The 17,450-nt window shown below is 35.5% G+C and overlaps 1 protein-coding gene across 5 annotated transcripts in view; it reads right to left on the bottom strand.

Moving 5' to 3' along the window:
• Nucleotides 1–17,450, bottom strand: part of ATG13 (autophagy related 13) — a 40,758-nt gene that overhangs the window by 20,912 nt on the left and 2,396 nt on the right. The gene's annotated exons all lie outside the window — the stretch shown is intronic.

Raw genomic sequence — 17,450 nt, 5'->3', positions numbered from 1 at the left:
GCTAAGTCTAGAGACCTAAAGAACAGATGAGACAAGCCATTTTACCTGGATCTGAAACTTTGACCTTTTAAATATAACGTATCTATTAAAAAAGTTTTATTACCCTACACATTGAGTAAAGTTTTAATAAGACAAAACTTTGTTAAAACATAAAATGAGTTACCTTATATTCCTTCAAAAGGCCACTTAATCAATTAACTTTAACTTTTGCACAACTTTTGAGAATCCTATGACATGACAAGCTCTTTCTTCAGAAAAATACACATATATAGAAACATTCAGATATATTCAGGGGGTTCATGGATTTCCTGAAGTATATCATAAACCCTCAGGTTGAAATGGTTTGAGAAGGGGCTGGTATGAAGAAGAAAGCATTTAGGGAGAGGAGAGCATGAAGTATAAGCAAGGAGGAGCAAAATGGGTTTGCAACTATTAAGTATTCCAATTTCCCAGTGATTGTTTATGGCTGGTTGGGGTCGGGCCATGAGTCTTAAATACAATGCAAGAGACTGATAGGCATCTAGTATCAGAAATGGGAGCACCTTCAAGGCTTTTGAGGAGAGGAAGCAACACAGCCTGAATGGTGCTTTAGAAGGATAGCTTTGCTAGCACTGTCGAGTAGTTTTGAGTATGGAAAGCAGAGAAATCAATTAGGTCCTTGGCAATAATTTCAGGCCTATGGTCAAAGCTAAAACTCTAGTACAGACATGATATGGAAATAGTATGAATGGGAGAATTTTAAAGGAAGAGCGGATGGGATTTAAGGACTGGCCACAAGAAGTTTAATGTGGTTTCAGTTAACAAAAAAAAAACAAGAAAGCCAGAGGGAGAGCTAGTTTTAAGGAAAGATATAAACAAAAGAGCTGAAACAGGAAATAATGAGTACAAGTTAAAAAAAAAAACCATACTGTTCTTTACTGAGGTATAACTTAAATGTAGTGAAGTGCACACATCTTAGGTGTACAGCGCAATAAACATTTTATATGTATACAGCCATATAACAACAATCCAGAACAAGTTATAAAATATTTCCAATAATCCAGGAGGCTCCATTATGTTCTCCTACATCAATAAATCCACCAAAAGGTAACCATTATTCTGACCTCTACACCATAAATTAGTTGTCTGTCTTGAATTTCTTGTAAGTGGAATCAAATATTATTAACTCTTTGTGTGTAGCTTCCTTTATTCAACATGTCTATAAGATTCATTTTTAACGCAGTTTATTCTTTTTCATTGCTATGTAGCACTCCATTTTATGAATATACCACAATCTATAAATCCTACTGTTGATAAACATTTGGGTTGTTTCCTGTTTTTAACTATTATGTTCTTACATGAGTCTTTTGGTGGACATGAATACTCACTGCTCTCAGATGTAAAGCCAAGAGTGTTAATGTTGGGTCACAGAGTATACATACACAGGCATACCTTGTTTTATTGCACCCCACTTTACTGTGCTTCACAGATATTGCCCCTCCTTTTTCTTTTTACAAGTAAAGCTTTGTGTCAACACTGTGTCTAGCAAGTCTATCAGAGCCATTTTCCAACAGCATTTGCTCATTTCATATCCATGTCACATTTTGGTAATTCTCAAAATATTTCAAATCCTCCAATAGCAGAAAGATTATAACTCACTGAAGGCTCAGATGGTGGTTAGCATTTTTTAGCAACAAAGTATTTTTAAATTAAGGTATGCACATATTTTTGACATCATGCTATTATACTCTCAATAGTCTATACTGTAAACACAACTTTATATGCCCCAGGAAACCAAAAAATTCACGTGACTCGTTTTAGCGCAGTAGTCTGGAACCAACTCGCAATATCTCCAACATATGCCTGTGTTTAGCTTTGATAGATGCTGCCAAACAGTCTTCCAGGATCTGTACCAATTTACGTCATTAACAACAGCATATCAGAGCTTCCGCTGTGCCATGTCTATAAGACCACTTGGTACTGCTGACGGATATTCTCTTCCAGAAAGTGCTAGTTCAAGCCTTTTACCCACTTAAAAAATCAGGTTGCCTGTTTCTTACTGAATTGTGATGTCAAAAAAAAAAACCAGTATATTAAGTACTATGTTGGATATGTACTACAGATTTTTTCCCAGTTTGTGGTTTGCCTTTCTTATGGAATCTGTTTCTTTTTATGAGAATCAGAATATACTAACAGATAATGGCCGAACTACATATATAAAAATAGAGCTCTGACCCATAACCTGCAAAAAACCTAGCCCAGGAAGCCAACCTACTATCTACAGTAAACAGTCAGGGAAGTCAGACTATCCCTAGGAAGTCAAACAATAACCCCTTTAAAAACTATCCCCAAATAGCCAGGACCTAACAGCTTCCCTAATTTCTATCCCTGCTTCCAACTTTGGACCAGCCAGAAAAAGGCAAATATGTACCCCTAACCAATCACATAGGATACCACTACTTTTAGTTAGGCTGCTTACAGCTTCCCCATGCCAACAGCCCCAAATAAGGACATCCTTGAAGCCTTCTTTCCACTATAAAGCTTCCCCAATGGTCTACCTGCCTGTGCATCTTTGTCAAAGGCAAGTGATGGGGCAGACTCTCCTACAATGACAAGTTCTGAATAAATGATCTTCAACTGGTCTCATTTGGGTGGTCTTTATGTCCTTATTAAATACCGCTTTTTTTTTTTGCATGATTTTTTCGGGGGGGGCATAATTAAGTTTACTTACTTATTTATTTTTAGAGGAGGTACTGGGGATTGAGCCTAGGACTCTGTGTGTGCTAAGCATGTGCCTTACCACTTGAGTTACATCCTCTCCCCTAAATATAGCTTTACTGAGGAATAACTGACAATATATACATTAGAAGTATAAGATTTGGTAAGTTTTGACATGCTTATAATTGTAAAATCATCACCACAAAATAGTGAACATAACAATTACTCCCCAAAAGTTCCTCATATTCCTTTGTAATCAATCCCTCCCTCCAGCCCCTTCTCAATAACCCATACCTAAGCAACCTCTGACATGCTTTCTAACACTAAAGATTTCCACCTGCATTTCCTAGAGTTTTATATAAATTAATCATACAATATATACTCCAGCTACTTTCACTCAGTATAATCATTTTGAGTCTTATTCATGTTATATTCTACACCGGTAGTTTATTTCTTTTTATTGCTGAGTATTATTCTCTTAAGGAGCCTTCTGATGATCAGAGTTTCTTAATTTTAGTAAGTCCAATTTATCAACCTTTTCTTTGATGTTTAGCACTTTTTTGGTGTCCTGTTAAAATTTTTTTTGCTGATATCAAAGTCATGAAAATATTCTCCTACATTTTCTTCTAGAAACATTTTTATCTTCCACATTTAGATTCATGATCCATTGCAAATCAATTTTTAAAAGGAGTGTAAGTTAAGGATCAAAGTTCACTATTTTTAGCCAATCAGTTCAGTTAATTTAATAGGTTGAGTTATAAACACCAGAAGAACCATCTGAAAATGCTAAGTAAGCCTGATACTAATGGAAAAGATAAAGACTGAGATTAAAGTTGGAGACAGATCTCAAAAAAGAAGAGATAGTTAATTAAAATTATAGCAACAGATGAAATGACCAAGGGAGAGAACAGAAAAAACAAAGTAACAATGACCTTGGAAAACATCTGTCTAAAAGCCCCACAAGAAAATGCAAGAACTAGTCAGAGAAATAGGAGGCAAAATAATTTCTGAGAGGTCTTCATTGAAATAAAGGAGAAATTACAGACTAAAAGGATGGTCAACAACAGAAGTTTTTGTGGAGGAGGCAAAACTTCACTCATCTTAAGTTTTCAGCTGGGACTCTTAAAAAGACAGGTTAACAAGAGAACAAGTTTACTAACGCATGAAGTGTACATCACACAGGAGAAAACTCAACGAAAAACAACTCAAAGTGGTGGCTTAGAACTGTGGTTTATATGGGATCTTCAGAGAAAATAAATTTGTAGAGAAACGACAGGACAAAGGAAAGCAGTTTTAGGCATCCAAGGGCTGCAGACTGTGGGAAGGTTAAATATATGGGAGGAAACCAACAGGAGTAAGGTTTGTTTGCAGATTCTTCTGGTGCCTCCTCAGGTCTGGTAAGAATCTGTCTCCAGTGAAAAGGGAATTTATATCCTGCCTTTAGGCAACAAAGGGGAGGGTAAACAAAGGTTCTGCATTTGCTGCTTATTAATTGCCTTCAGCTCAAAATAATTATGTCAAAGGGGCATATTTTGGGGTGACATATTCTGGATTCCTTCATTCGTAAGAGGAAAAGGCCTCTGGATTTGTAATTATGCTGTTAATGACCTCTGAGAGCGGTAGTGAGGAATGGATTCAGCTACTTCTGAGAAGTTACATAGGAAAATGCCTCAAGCTGTTCTGGTTAAAAGGGTTTTCCCTCTAGGAGAGGGATATAGCAAGTTTATTGGGAGGGGGAAGAGACCAATGAAGGAGAAATAAAATATCTTAAAAAAAAGGACACTATGAACTCATCTACAAAACAGAAATACAGGCAGAGTAAACAATCGTATGGTTACTGGGGAAAGGGGCTGGGAAGGGATAAATTTGGGAGTTTGAGACTTACAAATGTTAGCCACTATATATAAAAATAGATTTTCAAAATTTCTTCTGTATAGCACAGGGAACTATGTTCAGTATCTTGTAATAACTTTTAATGAAAAAGAATATGAAAACGAATATATGTATGTATATGCAGGACTGGGACATTGTGCTAGACACCAGAAATTGACACGTAATTGACTGTATTTCAATAAAAAAAGAAAGAAAGAATTGATGAGATGCCACAGGAGAATCCACTGTGATCAAGAACAGATGAAAGCCTAAAGCTATCCAAATTACAAAGGACTCATCTTTAGAGGCCTATCAAACAATGTATTTGACATGCACACCCACCTTCAGACTTTCCTAATTTTGATTAAAAAGAACACTAACAAATATTAAAGTAAAAATAAAAAGACCTTTCAAAGGGTTAAACAGCTCAAGGCCCTAAAGCAACACAGCAACAGATCTGAGATAAGAATAGTGATGGAAAAAAAAAAGTGCTGGAGGATTGTGCTGCCCCTATTTTACACTGAAGTGGGGAACTGTGTTCCTACCATCAAAGCATCTACCAAAGCAAACATTATAATGGCACAATGTCTCTTATGACTTTCTATATCACTGGAAGCACTAAAAAGATTATGTAACTAGAGTTAGTTATTGAGCCCAAAGGGGTGGTCTCCACAGAAAGTTCTCTTTCAGGCATCAAAGCTTACTGTCCCCTTAAGCCTAGGTTATCAAGCAGTTAATTCATTCTTTACAACATAAATGTTAACAGAAGGTTTACCCTATGCTTTGCTCTTTGAAAATTTCTCCTTTGAAGCCTCCAGGGATAAAGGGAAATTTGGTACAAAAATTTAAAAGAAACCTACAATTGAATTTTTCTTTTATTCTGTCCTTTACTACACTAACCAATTACTAAATCCTTCAAACTCTTGCTTTTACAGAACTCTTAATATTTGCAGCATTTTCATTTCCATAGATACCACCTCAAACCAAGTTACATTTCTTATCTGGAAGAGACTCACTTGGTTAGTTACTCTACCTTTGAAGAGCATCAGGCTATGCCATCCTAAAATATGCCATTTTGCCATAAAGATTATTTTAAGCTGAAGACATTTGAGATTCAACAGATGTAGAAAAGAAATCTTCTCAGAGCCTTCCATATCTGATTAAAAGTAGAACCTTCTGAGAAATGAGGACTGCCATAAATTCCCATTCCAGGTTGGCTTCTACTCCCAGGAGAGAGACTAAGAGTAAACCTATTATAAATCCCCTATCTGGAGGAGGTTCATGGTCTTAAAGAAGAAGGAAAGGCCATTTAAACCCACACAAGCAAATGTTATCACAAACATTCTTATCTCCCATTTGTTCTCCCAAAGACCCATTTGCCTTTCCCAAAGAAACTTGTTTGTTCTTCCCATAAGAGCCTTTTTTCTCCTTCCTTTCTCCTACTAAACTAGGCATATAAGTCCCAAATTTTTACCACCTCTTAGAGCTACTCACCACTGAGCTCTCCTGTGGTATATACTTTGCAAATGTCTTTTCTCTTGCTAATCTGGCTTTTGTTGGTTTAATTTGCAGGCCCCCATGCAAAGAACTTAAGAGCGTACAGAAAAAGTTTCTTCCTCAACACCTCCTTCCAGACTATACTGTAAACCTCAGGTAAGCCACTGAAAGGCTAATCTAATAAAGCATTATGTTAGTATTGCTCCTATGTGCCAGAACTTTGGGCAAACTCCTCAGCCTGAACTTCAAGATTCCACATGCAAAATCAGCAGGGAAAACAGGTGAAGTGATTTTGAAAAGGTAACCAGAGGCCTGCTGGCACTCTCAGGAAAGATCTTGGTCAATGAAACTAGCAAGTAAATGGCAATACTGGACCAAGGTTTAGTCCTTGGATGTACATGCTCAGGAAACTAATTTTATTAGTTCAGTCAAGGTTTGGGGACTTCAGTTACAAGAGACAGTTTATATACTATAAATCCAATTTATTAATTGAGAAATAAAAATGCCAAGTAGACAAAAAAGGAAGCAACAAGTGAGCAACATGTTGCCTTTCCTAAAAGGAGACCGCCTAGGGAAACTAAAATGGTATCATCTCACTATTAGCTTCATACATCTTTCACTACTTCAGGGGTAAGCAAGTTGGAATTCTGCCACCAAGAGTCTAGAGAGAGCTTTCTTGGCTGACAAATAGATGTATTTGTCCCTCTTCTCTTTAGACTTTATAGACCACTGCCCATATTAGCCACTGTTACCAACATGTTATAATTGCCAAAATGATTGTCTACATTAAGGGTGGAGACCTTTGATGGGATAGGTTTTAAGACAATACATCAGCTGCTAGAGAACAAAGCCAAGGTAGGGCTTTTAGGGTACCACTTAGTTTAAGTCAAGGCCGTTTTACTTCTCAGCATTTCAGTCTCTCAATTATATAGGAAACTCTCATGCAAGCATTCAAATTTTTTGTTCCTTTCCTGTTAATATGCTGAATATGTAAGTTCATCAGAGCTACTTATTACTACCTTTATTACATTTTTTGCCTTAGGGACGTAAAACAATTACTATGTGTAATTTCTGGATATTTACAAGAAGTTCTATGTGGTTCCCACTCACATATATTTGATTAAATTTATCAAGTGTCATCTTTTCTTAAATGGCTTAATTAGGTCAAAAATATATTTATAAATCACAATGCTCCCACAAATATTGCTGTCCCTTCAAACATCATCAACACCTATTTCCCCAGATTTGCCACTTGCTGCTTTCTTGCCTGAGAAATACTTCACTTAATTAAGGCTTTTCTCCAAGCTTAAGACATTTAACAAATAAAAAAAATTATTTACTGGACCTTTTTGGAATAGAAATTTCAATTTAGCAACATTCTCTACACATAATTTTCATCAACAGAAGTTCATAACAACAAATAATCCTGTCAGGTTCCCAAAGTGTTCAGAATATGCAGTCTTGTACCATACTAAAATGCTTTCAGTGGGGAGGGTATAGCTCAATGGTAGAGTGCATGCCTAGCATGCATGAGGTCCTGGGTTCAATCCCCAATACCTCTGTTAAAAAAAATAGATAAAAATAAATAAACCTAATTACCCCCCAAATAGAATAAAAATAAAATACTTTTAAACAATTATCTGAAAATATAATGGATAAGCAAAATGTGGTGTATAATATAAATATATATACAATGAAATATTATTCAGTCTTAAAAAGGAAGGAAATTCTGACACATGATACAACATACATGAACCTTGAGGATATTATGCTAAGTGAAATAAACCAGTCACAAAAAGACAAATACTGTATGATTCCATTTATACGCGGTACTTAGAGTAGTCAAAATCATAAAGACAGTAAAATAGTAGTTACCAGGGTCTGGGGGAAGAGAGAATGGGGAGTTACTGTTCAACAGGTAGAGTCTCACTTTTACAAGATGAGAAATTATGGGGATGGATGGCAGTGAAGGCTGCACAACAATGTGAATATATTTAATACCACTGAACTGTACACAAAAATGGTTAAGATGGTAAACTGTATTTTAACACACAAAAAGAAAAAAGGATGCCATTAAGTAAGTAAAATTTCCTATTGTTATATAATGGATGTAGATAACAGCCAACATTCAAATACTAGACAGAAGATTCTATAATACTGATCAAGTACAAATGATACAACCAAAGGAAAAGTACACTTACCGGCATAGGTAGGCTATCTAGACCTTTTACTAACTTTCACAGTGAAATGCTAATTTTAAATGAAAAAAATGAATTTTACTCAAATAAATGGATAAAAACCATTTATCTCAACTATTTTCCCAGTCCTCAATTAAAAGTACAGAAATATAAGAGCTATAAATAAATTCAGAAGAGAAAAGAACAGTGAAGTATGTCAACAAAATATTGGGGGGAAAAAGTAAACACACTGGTTAAGGATAAAGGTTTCAATGTTTATGTTCATTTTTGCTCACTCCTGAAAAGGGGGTGGGGGACTTTAAAAAGCAACCACACACAGACAAGAGATAACAACATCAAAGTTCGGGAAGGTGGAAAGTAGAAGTGACTGAGCAGAACAGAGCTGATATCTAAGCCAGCAGTGAGAGAAACGCTAAACAAAGAAAGCTCATCTGAACCAAAGAAACTAAGAAGGCCAAGGAATTAGAGACACCAGACAGACAGCTCCTAAAGTAGGGTGGCAGATGGGGCTGAAAACAGGAAGACTATTCGAAAGTCCACAGAAGCAGCATTTAGACCCCACTATAAGCCCTACAGCCACTCCATGACGCTCTCAGGACAGAACTGCCCTTCCTCCCTCATGTTAGAAGACTAGATACGGGGAGTTCCCAATATGGTGGAGTAGAAAGACCTTGAGCTCACCTCCTCTCACAGGCACACCAAAATTATAACTATTTACAGAAAAAGTATTGATTAAAAAGATAGGAACCTACCAGAAAAGATCTTCTACAACTAAAAATATAAAGAAGGAACCACAATGAGATAGATGGGTAGGAGTGGAGAGTCCCGGTATGTTCAAGACCAGTTCCCCCATCCCAGGCGGGTGACCCACAAACAGAAGAATAATTACAATTGCACAGGTTCTCCCCAAGGAGCAATGTGGCTGAGTCCCACACTGGGCCCCCCAGTCCAGGGCTCTGCACCAGGAAGATGAGTCCCCAGAACATTTGGCTTTGAAGGCCAGTGGGCTTACTTTTGGGAGCCCCAGGGTTTGTGGGAAATAGCATGAAGTCTCTTAAAGGGGGCACACAAAATCTCACATGTACCAGGACTCAAGGCAGAAGCAATAATTTCAAAGGAGGCCGGGTCAGAAATACCTGCTCATCTTGAAGAGTCTCCTGAAGAGGGAGGAAACAACTGGAGCTCAGCCTGGGGACACAGATACTTGTGGCAGACATTTTGGGGAGCTTGTTCTATCACATGAACACTTGTGCTAGCAATCATCTTTTGGAATCCCCCCTCTACCTAATTAAGCTATTTAGGACCCAATCCCACCCAACAGCCTGTAGGCACCAAAATGGGAGCCTCAGACTGAGGAGCTACCTTGGCAGGGACATATCCCCACCCATCAACATGGTATGTGTACACACACGCACACGCACACATACACATACACACAATGGAACACTACTCAGCCATAAAAATGAATGAAATGAAATGAACTGAAATGAAATGTTGCTATTTGCAACAACATGGATGGACCTGGAGGGTATTTGGCTTAGTGAAATGAAATACGTCAGACAGAGAAAGACAAATACTATATGTTATCACTTACATGAGGAATCTGAAAAATAAAATGATTGAATATAACAAAACAAACAAACTCACAGATATAGAGAACAAACTAGTGGTTACCAGTGGGAAGAGGGAGGGGCAAAATAGGGGTAGGGGATTAAGAAGTACAAACTATTATGAATAAAATAAATAAACTACAAGGATACATTATATAGCACAGAGAACATAGCCAATATTTTATGATAACTATAAATGGAGTATAATCTACAAAAACTTTGAATCACTATTGTACACCTGAAACTAATACAATATTGTAAATTACACCTCAATAAAAAATTTTTTAATAAAATTAAGTAAGTAAGAAAAAAAAAGAATGGACATTAACTTTTTGGAAACACTGAATCAAAAACATGCTAGATTTGGTTATCAAAGTCTGTAAGACGCTCCCTCCCCCACCTCTGGAGCACTCTTCCTCACTAGGCTTGAAAAACACTGGCAGCCACAATGGAGGCTTTCATCAAGTGATTGGTGACCCCTGGCTGTCCCACTCACATTTGCGTATGAGGTACCAAAAAGAAGGAAACTCAGGATATATAAATGAGGTTGGTAAACTGGTAGGGCTCACAGAGGGCCATCAGGAACAAGCTGGGCCCTGCCTGACCTTTTTCTCAATGGAGAGGAACCTCAAGTGTCAATATACAGAGGTTTTTGACTCTGATACTGAATTTCTCCAGAGAAGCCTCCAATCTCCTTCTGAAAACATCCTTTCAACTTCTTTGGGTAAATAGTAAGAGTGCAACTATTGTATCATATGGTAAGAGTATGTTTATTTTGTAAGAAACCATCAAGCTGTCTTCCAAAGTGGCTAAACTGTCTTGCATTCCCACCAGCAATGAATGAGAATTCCTGTTGCTCCATGATTTCTCCATCATTTGGTCTTGTCAGTGTTTTTGGATTTTAGCCATTCTAATAGGTATGAGATGGCAACAAGTCATTTTAAAAGAAGTGTCTTTTGCAAATATTTTCTCCCAGTCTGTAGCTTGTCTTCTAATTCTCTTAGACAATCCTAGTTTTTTGAAAAGCAAATTTACATATGGAACTAATCTAATATTGAAGACTTAAAATTTCCTTGATTTATTTTAAGGATGAATATTATTAAGCAAATTTAGTTGTTTTGAGTAACAGCTCTCAGCATATAAATAATATTGCTTTCATTTTCTGTTTAATGCCTATTTCTAGCCACACAAACTCTACAAAATAGTAATCTCAAAACTATTACAGACCAGAAATTGACACATTATAAACTGACTGTATTTTAATTAAAAAAAAAGTTACAGAGGTAACAAGATATTGCCCACAATTAAAAAAAAAACTTGCTGACAAATGCTCAGCACAAACATTATTTTCAAGACTGGTAAGAATTTAAATAACACTTTATGGAGGAGGGTGTAGCTCGGTGGTAGAGTGTGTGCTTAGCACGCACAAGGGCCTGGGTTCAATCTCCAGCGCCTCTGTTAAGAAATAAATAAACAAACCTAATTATCTCCTCCCCACCACACAAACACACACAAAGAATTTAAATAACACTTCATACCTATAGTCATTTTTTTTTCTATAGCAAGGATTTTCACATTTTCTCCAACACTGGTAAAGGCAGCTGTACAATAAATGGGAGAAGGTTAAATACTTCTTCACAGTAGATTGCCAATTAGCAGATGTACAAGGAATAAAAAATCTTAGAAAAATCACTATTTTGTAACCATTATAGGAATAACTGATTTCAGCAAATCACCAGTAGATGATAAAACCACTGCCTGAAAACTTGTTAGCAAATGGGGTATTTACATAATCTTCTTGCAGAAGACATTAATTACAAAGAGAAGCCTGGTGGACACAATCTTAACAAAATAATCAAAGAAACATACCAACAACTAAATAACTGACAATACATCCTCTTGATGTGATGTAGTGAGGACATATCACAATGTAGCTCTTCTGCTAAAACTGTATAACCCAAATCTAGTCATGAGGAAGCAATGAGACAAGCTTATACTGAAAGAGAGGGCATTTTACATAATAGGCTTGTACTCTTAAAAAAATGTCAATCTTATGAAAGCAAAAAAAAAAGTCTGATGAACTGTTTCAGAATAAAGACAATAAAAGAGTTACGACAACCAAATGCAATGCTTGATCTTGGACTTTAAAAAAAAAGTTGCTAAAAAAACAAAAAGTTGCTTATACTACAAATTTTTTTTTAACGTTGCCATAAAGGACAGTAAAGAAACAATTTGACAATATTTGAATACTGATTGTATACTACAAAACAGTATTGCATCAATGTTAAATTTCCTCAATTTTACACAATTATGCTTTGGTCAATGCTCTTGTTCTTAAGAGATAGAAGTAATTTTTCTGAAGAGTCCAGGGGAAAAAAAGAGAAAAAAAAGTAAGAAATTGTATATTATTATGTTATACAGTGTCATCTTTATGGCAAGGTTGGGAGGTGGGGAAGTCACTCTCAAAACTTCAAAAGCATAAGTCAGTAAGGTACATAGATTTAAGATCCAAACTTACACTACCTACATGTGCGGTTAAAAAAAAAAAACCCAAGAAATTAACTTAAAAACTTGTCCAGAACCACTGAAACCACTAGAAACAGGCAGAAGCAAGCCTGAAGGAGCCTTGAGAGAAGTTTTCATAGACCTGGATAATCAACAGCCTGCTGCCAGGCCACTGACAACCCTTCCTCCTAACTTTTAGGCAATGAATTCAGAATTTAAAAATTTACAGATTGCACGTGGAAATAAAACACCAAGAACTCAAAAGAATAAGACAATGTTTAAGAGACTACACATCTGAGATGGCACACTGGGCAAGGCTAAGAGAAAATATGCTTATTTGTGAATTTGTTAAACATGTTGATTTAGAATGCTGAGGAGGGCAGTGGGTTAAAAATTTCTTTTAAATCACTTTACATATTTTCCTTTTTTAGAAATATTATTATTTGTTGTTGTTGGGCAGGAGGTAATTAGGTTATTTATTTATTTATTTATTTAAATGGAGGTACTGGGGATTGAACCCAGGACCTTGTACATGCTAGGCATGCACTCTACCACTGAGCTATACCCCCTCCCTATATATTTTTTTCTTAAAGAATTACGTTATAATTCACATACTATAAAATTCACCATTTTATTTTATTTTTATTTTTGGGGGGTAATTATCTTTGTTTATGGAGGTACTGGGGATTGAACCCAGGACCTCACACATGTTAAATACGCACTCTGCCACTGAGCCCACCAAACTCTACCCTCTGCCACCAAATTCACCATTTTAAAGTGTACAGTTCAATGTTTCTTAGTATATTCAGAAGGATGTGCAACCATCATCACGTTTTTATCACCCTGAAGAGAAATCCCACATCTATTATCAGTCACTCCTATTCCTTCTCTGTCTTGGCATTCAACAGTATGCTTTGTCTCTACAGACTTCCTTATACTGCAAGTTTCATATAAAGAAAATCCTATAATTTGTGTCCTTTTTGTTACTTGCTTCTTTCACTTAGCATGTTTTCAAGATTCATTCTAGTTGTCGCATGTGTTAGTACTTCACTTCTTTTTATGACCGAATAATATTCCACTGTACGGATGAACTGCATTTTGTTAACTGATTCATCAGCTGATGGACATTTGAGTTGTCTCTACTTTTTGGCTATTGTGAATACTACTACTAAGAACATTGACATGCAAGTTTTTTTGTTAACCTATGTTTCCAATCTTCTTGGGCATATACCTAAAAGTGGAATTGCTGGATCATATGGTAATTAAACATTTAACTTTTTGAAAAATAGTGCATAGTTTTTCTCTCAGAAAACAAATGTAGTTGTAATTTGTATGACTTCAAAATAACTTTTAAAAAGTTATTTTATGAAAAAATTTAAACATCACTCAGTTTTAACAGTGTGGAATAAGGTCTGCCCTTAGCCTCTGTCAGAAACACACAATTTCTCCCTTTTAGAAAATAATGTTGTTCTAGTCCACAAGTTATCTCTACAACTTTTCAAATGTAGTATCTGGCATATAAAAAGGAACTAGACATTCATGGAGACAAACACAAATGATCAAAATCCAACAGACATCAGAAACATATTAACAGTTATCAAACACAGACCTTAAAATTAGTATGCTTAACATGTTCAATTAAATGAAACAAAAAATTTATAATGTTGATAGAGAACTAAAAACTATAACAAGAACCAAATAGAAACTCCAGAATTAAAAAACAAAAACCACTAGTTTAAGAACTCAATTGTTGATTCTAAAAGCAGATGAGACCAGGAGAAGACAGAAATACTGGAAGGGAATATAGACCAAAAGGCAATATCCAAAACAAAGTACAGAGAGACAAAAGGATGGAAAAATAGAGAAAAGTGTATAAGAGACACAGAGTGACCACACACTTCTGGGATACTTTTGAGAGTAAGAGGGTACTATTTAAGGTATTTAATCATATCATGACAACAGGTACAAAATGATACATGAGGTTATCTGACACACTGAAGACACAGGAAAAGGTCTGACACCTGTGAAATTAGAGACCCAGAGGGAGAAGAGAAAGCAAAGGGGAAAGACAAAATTAGGAACTACACAGCTCAGAATTTTCATGTACAGGGGTAAAGTAAAATAAAGTAGGTAAGTATGGTCTGGCCAGATTACTAGAGAGTCATAAAAGTGAGCAAAAGAGACTCTAACAGTAGATTAGTAAGGAGTCAACGCAGATTCTTCTGTTGGTAAAAATTTAGGGACATTAATCTGGATATAGATAGGGGGAGATGAAGTAAAGGAATTAGAGGCAGAAAGATTAGCTTGGAAGTCATTTTAGTAATCCAGGTAAGAGTTGGTAATTAACACTGGATTAAGGTGACATAGCTAATAATGGAAGGAAATAGCAAATAATTCAAAGAAACAACTGAATAATTTGGCAAGAGATTATATAAAAATGACCCAAGATAATCTCTCTAGCCCTTAAAACTGGGAAAAGTTAACATCAGTTACTGAAAAAATAATTTCTGTTTCCCAGTTTCTAACACAGAGTTTTTAAATGTTTTAGATTCAGGTTTAAAAGCTCAATATGGCAAATCAGGAACAGCTAATAAGAAAAGATAGTTGAGTTCAAGGGTAAACAGAGCAAGAGTAGTAATTTTCCCACTTTCTAGGCATCAGAGTTATTATTAAATTATAAAGATCCTTTTTTTCCATTTAGAAAGTTCTTTGTAGACAAATGAGAAACAGAACAGAAAAGTTTAAACAACTGAAATAGTCTTCTACCTGAAGGAGTTACAAAGAAAGCCTGAAAATAAAGAAATAAGCAGAGATATACTGAATTGGTGGGGGGAGGGGGAAGAGCAAAGAAAGAAAAGAAAAAGAAAAAACAGAAGTAGCAATATTTATAACAATCCCAGGCCAAAAGTGATGAAATGAGACTAAAATTGATATTCAGTAATGATAAAATAATCTCTGAAAATATATTAGCCATAAACCTTTACTCATAATCATTATAGTAATAAAATAAAGTAAATAAATAAAATGAAATGAAGCAAAAATTCCAAGAGATACTGGGAGAGCTTGATAAACCAAAACAAAACCTGAAGATTCAACATACCTCTGACACATTAAGTAGATATAAAAAAATATTGAGGGGAGAGGGGGTAGCTCAAGCGGTAGAGCACATGCTCAGCATGCACAGGGTCCTGGGTTCAATCCCTGGTACTGCCTCTAAAAATGAATACAATAAACCTAATTAAGCCCTCCCTCCAAAAGAAAAAAAAAATCATAGGCCCAAGGAATATCAAGAAAACCTGAAAAAAATATACTGAGAATCTGAATAATGAAACCAAGTCTAATACATACACAGTGTTGTACAGGGCCAAGTCACTCAATCTTTCTGTACCTCAGATTCCTTTCTCATAAGGTCGTGGTGAGGATTAAGTAAGACAGTTCCTCCTATAAAGAACAGCTGCCACAAATGAGATCCTTAACAAAGCTCTTCTTAGTTATCTAACTCTATCTTTCACATTATTCTCTCAGGTTCAAGGGATGCCATAAATCGATCATGTCCTTGACCATAAAAAAAAAAATTCCAAGATGTTACTGCCCACAATCCAATAAACTAGAAACGTAGAATAAAAAGTTAACCATGTATACATTAAGAAACTTTTTATAATAAACACTGAAATAAAAACCAAAGTTATAAATTTATCTAGGAATTAACAAAATGGAGACTATTTGACAACAAAACAAGTGAGACAGCAAAAGAAGAATTCAGAGGAAAATGTATAATCTTAAATGCCTTCATAATTTAAAAAAAGACCCAAATAAGTATTCAGTTTAAGAAGCCAGAAAGTAAAATAAACCAGAAGAAAATAGGAGGTGAGAATAAAGGTAAATAAAAGTCATGTTTAACTAACTACGAACAATTTTAAAACCAGTCTAAATAAATAAGACCAATATCTGGTTTCTTGAAAATTCCAACAGAAATAGACTAAAGGGTAAAAACATCCTTCAGCTTATATCTAAAACAGGATATCTAAACCTTCACAAGTATTTCTCAACATAATCTCTCCTAATGACCTAATAGCTGTGGGCAGTACAGAAGGAATGTGAGGGTAGGGACAAATCTTAAGCTTTGAAAGAACATTATATGATTGTTAACTCTATTACTTTCACATCTGTATGAATCAAAAGTCAAAAGTCAAAGCAGTATTTTCCAAAATAACAAGCTGGGTTATCACTTCTATAAATTCTTTACTTACTTTTACTTTTACTAAGATACTATTGACAGACAGTTGGCTGTGCATGTTAATTGAGTTGTTTTTTTCCATGTAGTGGGATTCACAATCTTACCCTTTCTCTTGTAACGAAGGGCATACAGGGGACACCACCAGGGCAAAGACAAATTTTCTGTGTCACATACACTGGCATTTAGAGGACTTCTCTAATCAACTGGCCTACATTTACTCTACAGTTAAAAGCAATTATTTAAAATTAATTTAAAATCTTTTTAAGAAATTCAAAATCCTTTTAAAGATTTGAAACTAAGTTTACATCCCTTTAAGGATTTAAAATCCTTTTTTTTTTTTTAAGATTTAAAACCCAAACTTTATGGAAAGTTTCTTGATTCCCCCTCGGCATAGGGCATAGAGGACTAGATAGCCTTCTTTGCATTCTTCCTGGCTACACCGCCCTTATCCTGTCAAGGACTATCTGCAGTTTTTACTGATCATAGTTTGACAAAAAAGAAGCAAGGAACAGTAACCCCAGGCACTCTTTCCTCTATTAAATCCATGAATGAAAAAGTGGTGCCCTATGGAAATTCATCTTACTCAGTTCAATACTCCAAGTTGGAAATTACTTCCAAATATCCACGTATAAAGTTTAGGTAAGTTTTGTTCAAAAAAAGTATACATATTTGAAGACTCTCAAGTCAACATACAAGCCTTAAGAAATATGGTAGTTCAAATAATAGCTAAATAGCCTGCATTTCTTAATCAGTGAGTCTCTATACTTTTCTTCCATTAAAAAAAAGTTGAGTAATAAAAGGTCACAAAAGTGAGGAATTTTTTAGGTGTACTCT

This window comes from Vicugna pacos, chromosome 10 (genome assembly GCF_048564905.1).
Source record: "Vicugna pacos chromosome 10, VicPac4, whole genome shotgun sequence".
Classification (NCBI taxonomy): Eukaryota; Metazoa; Chordata; class Mammalia; order Artiodactyla; family Camelidae; genus Vicugna; species Vicugna pacos.
Note: the sequence above shows the minus strand (reverse complement) of the source record. Positions and strands in the feature narration are given on the sequence as shown.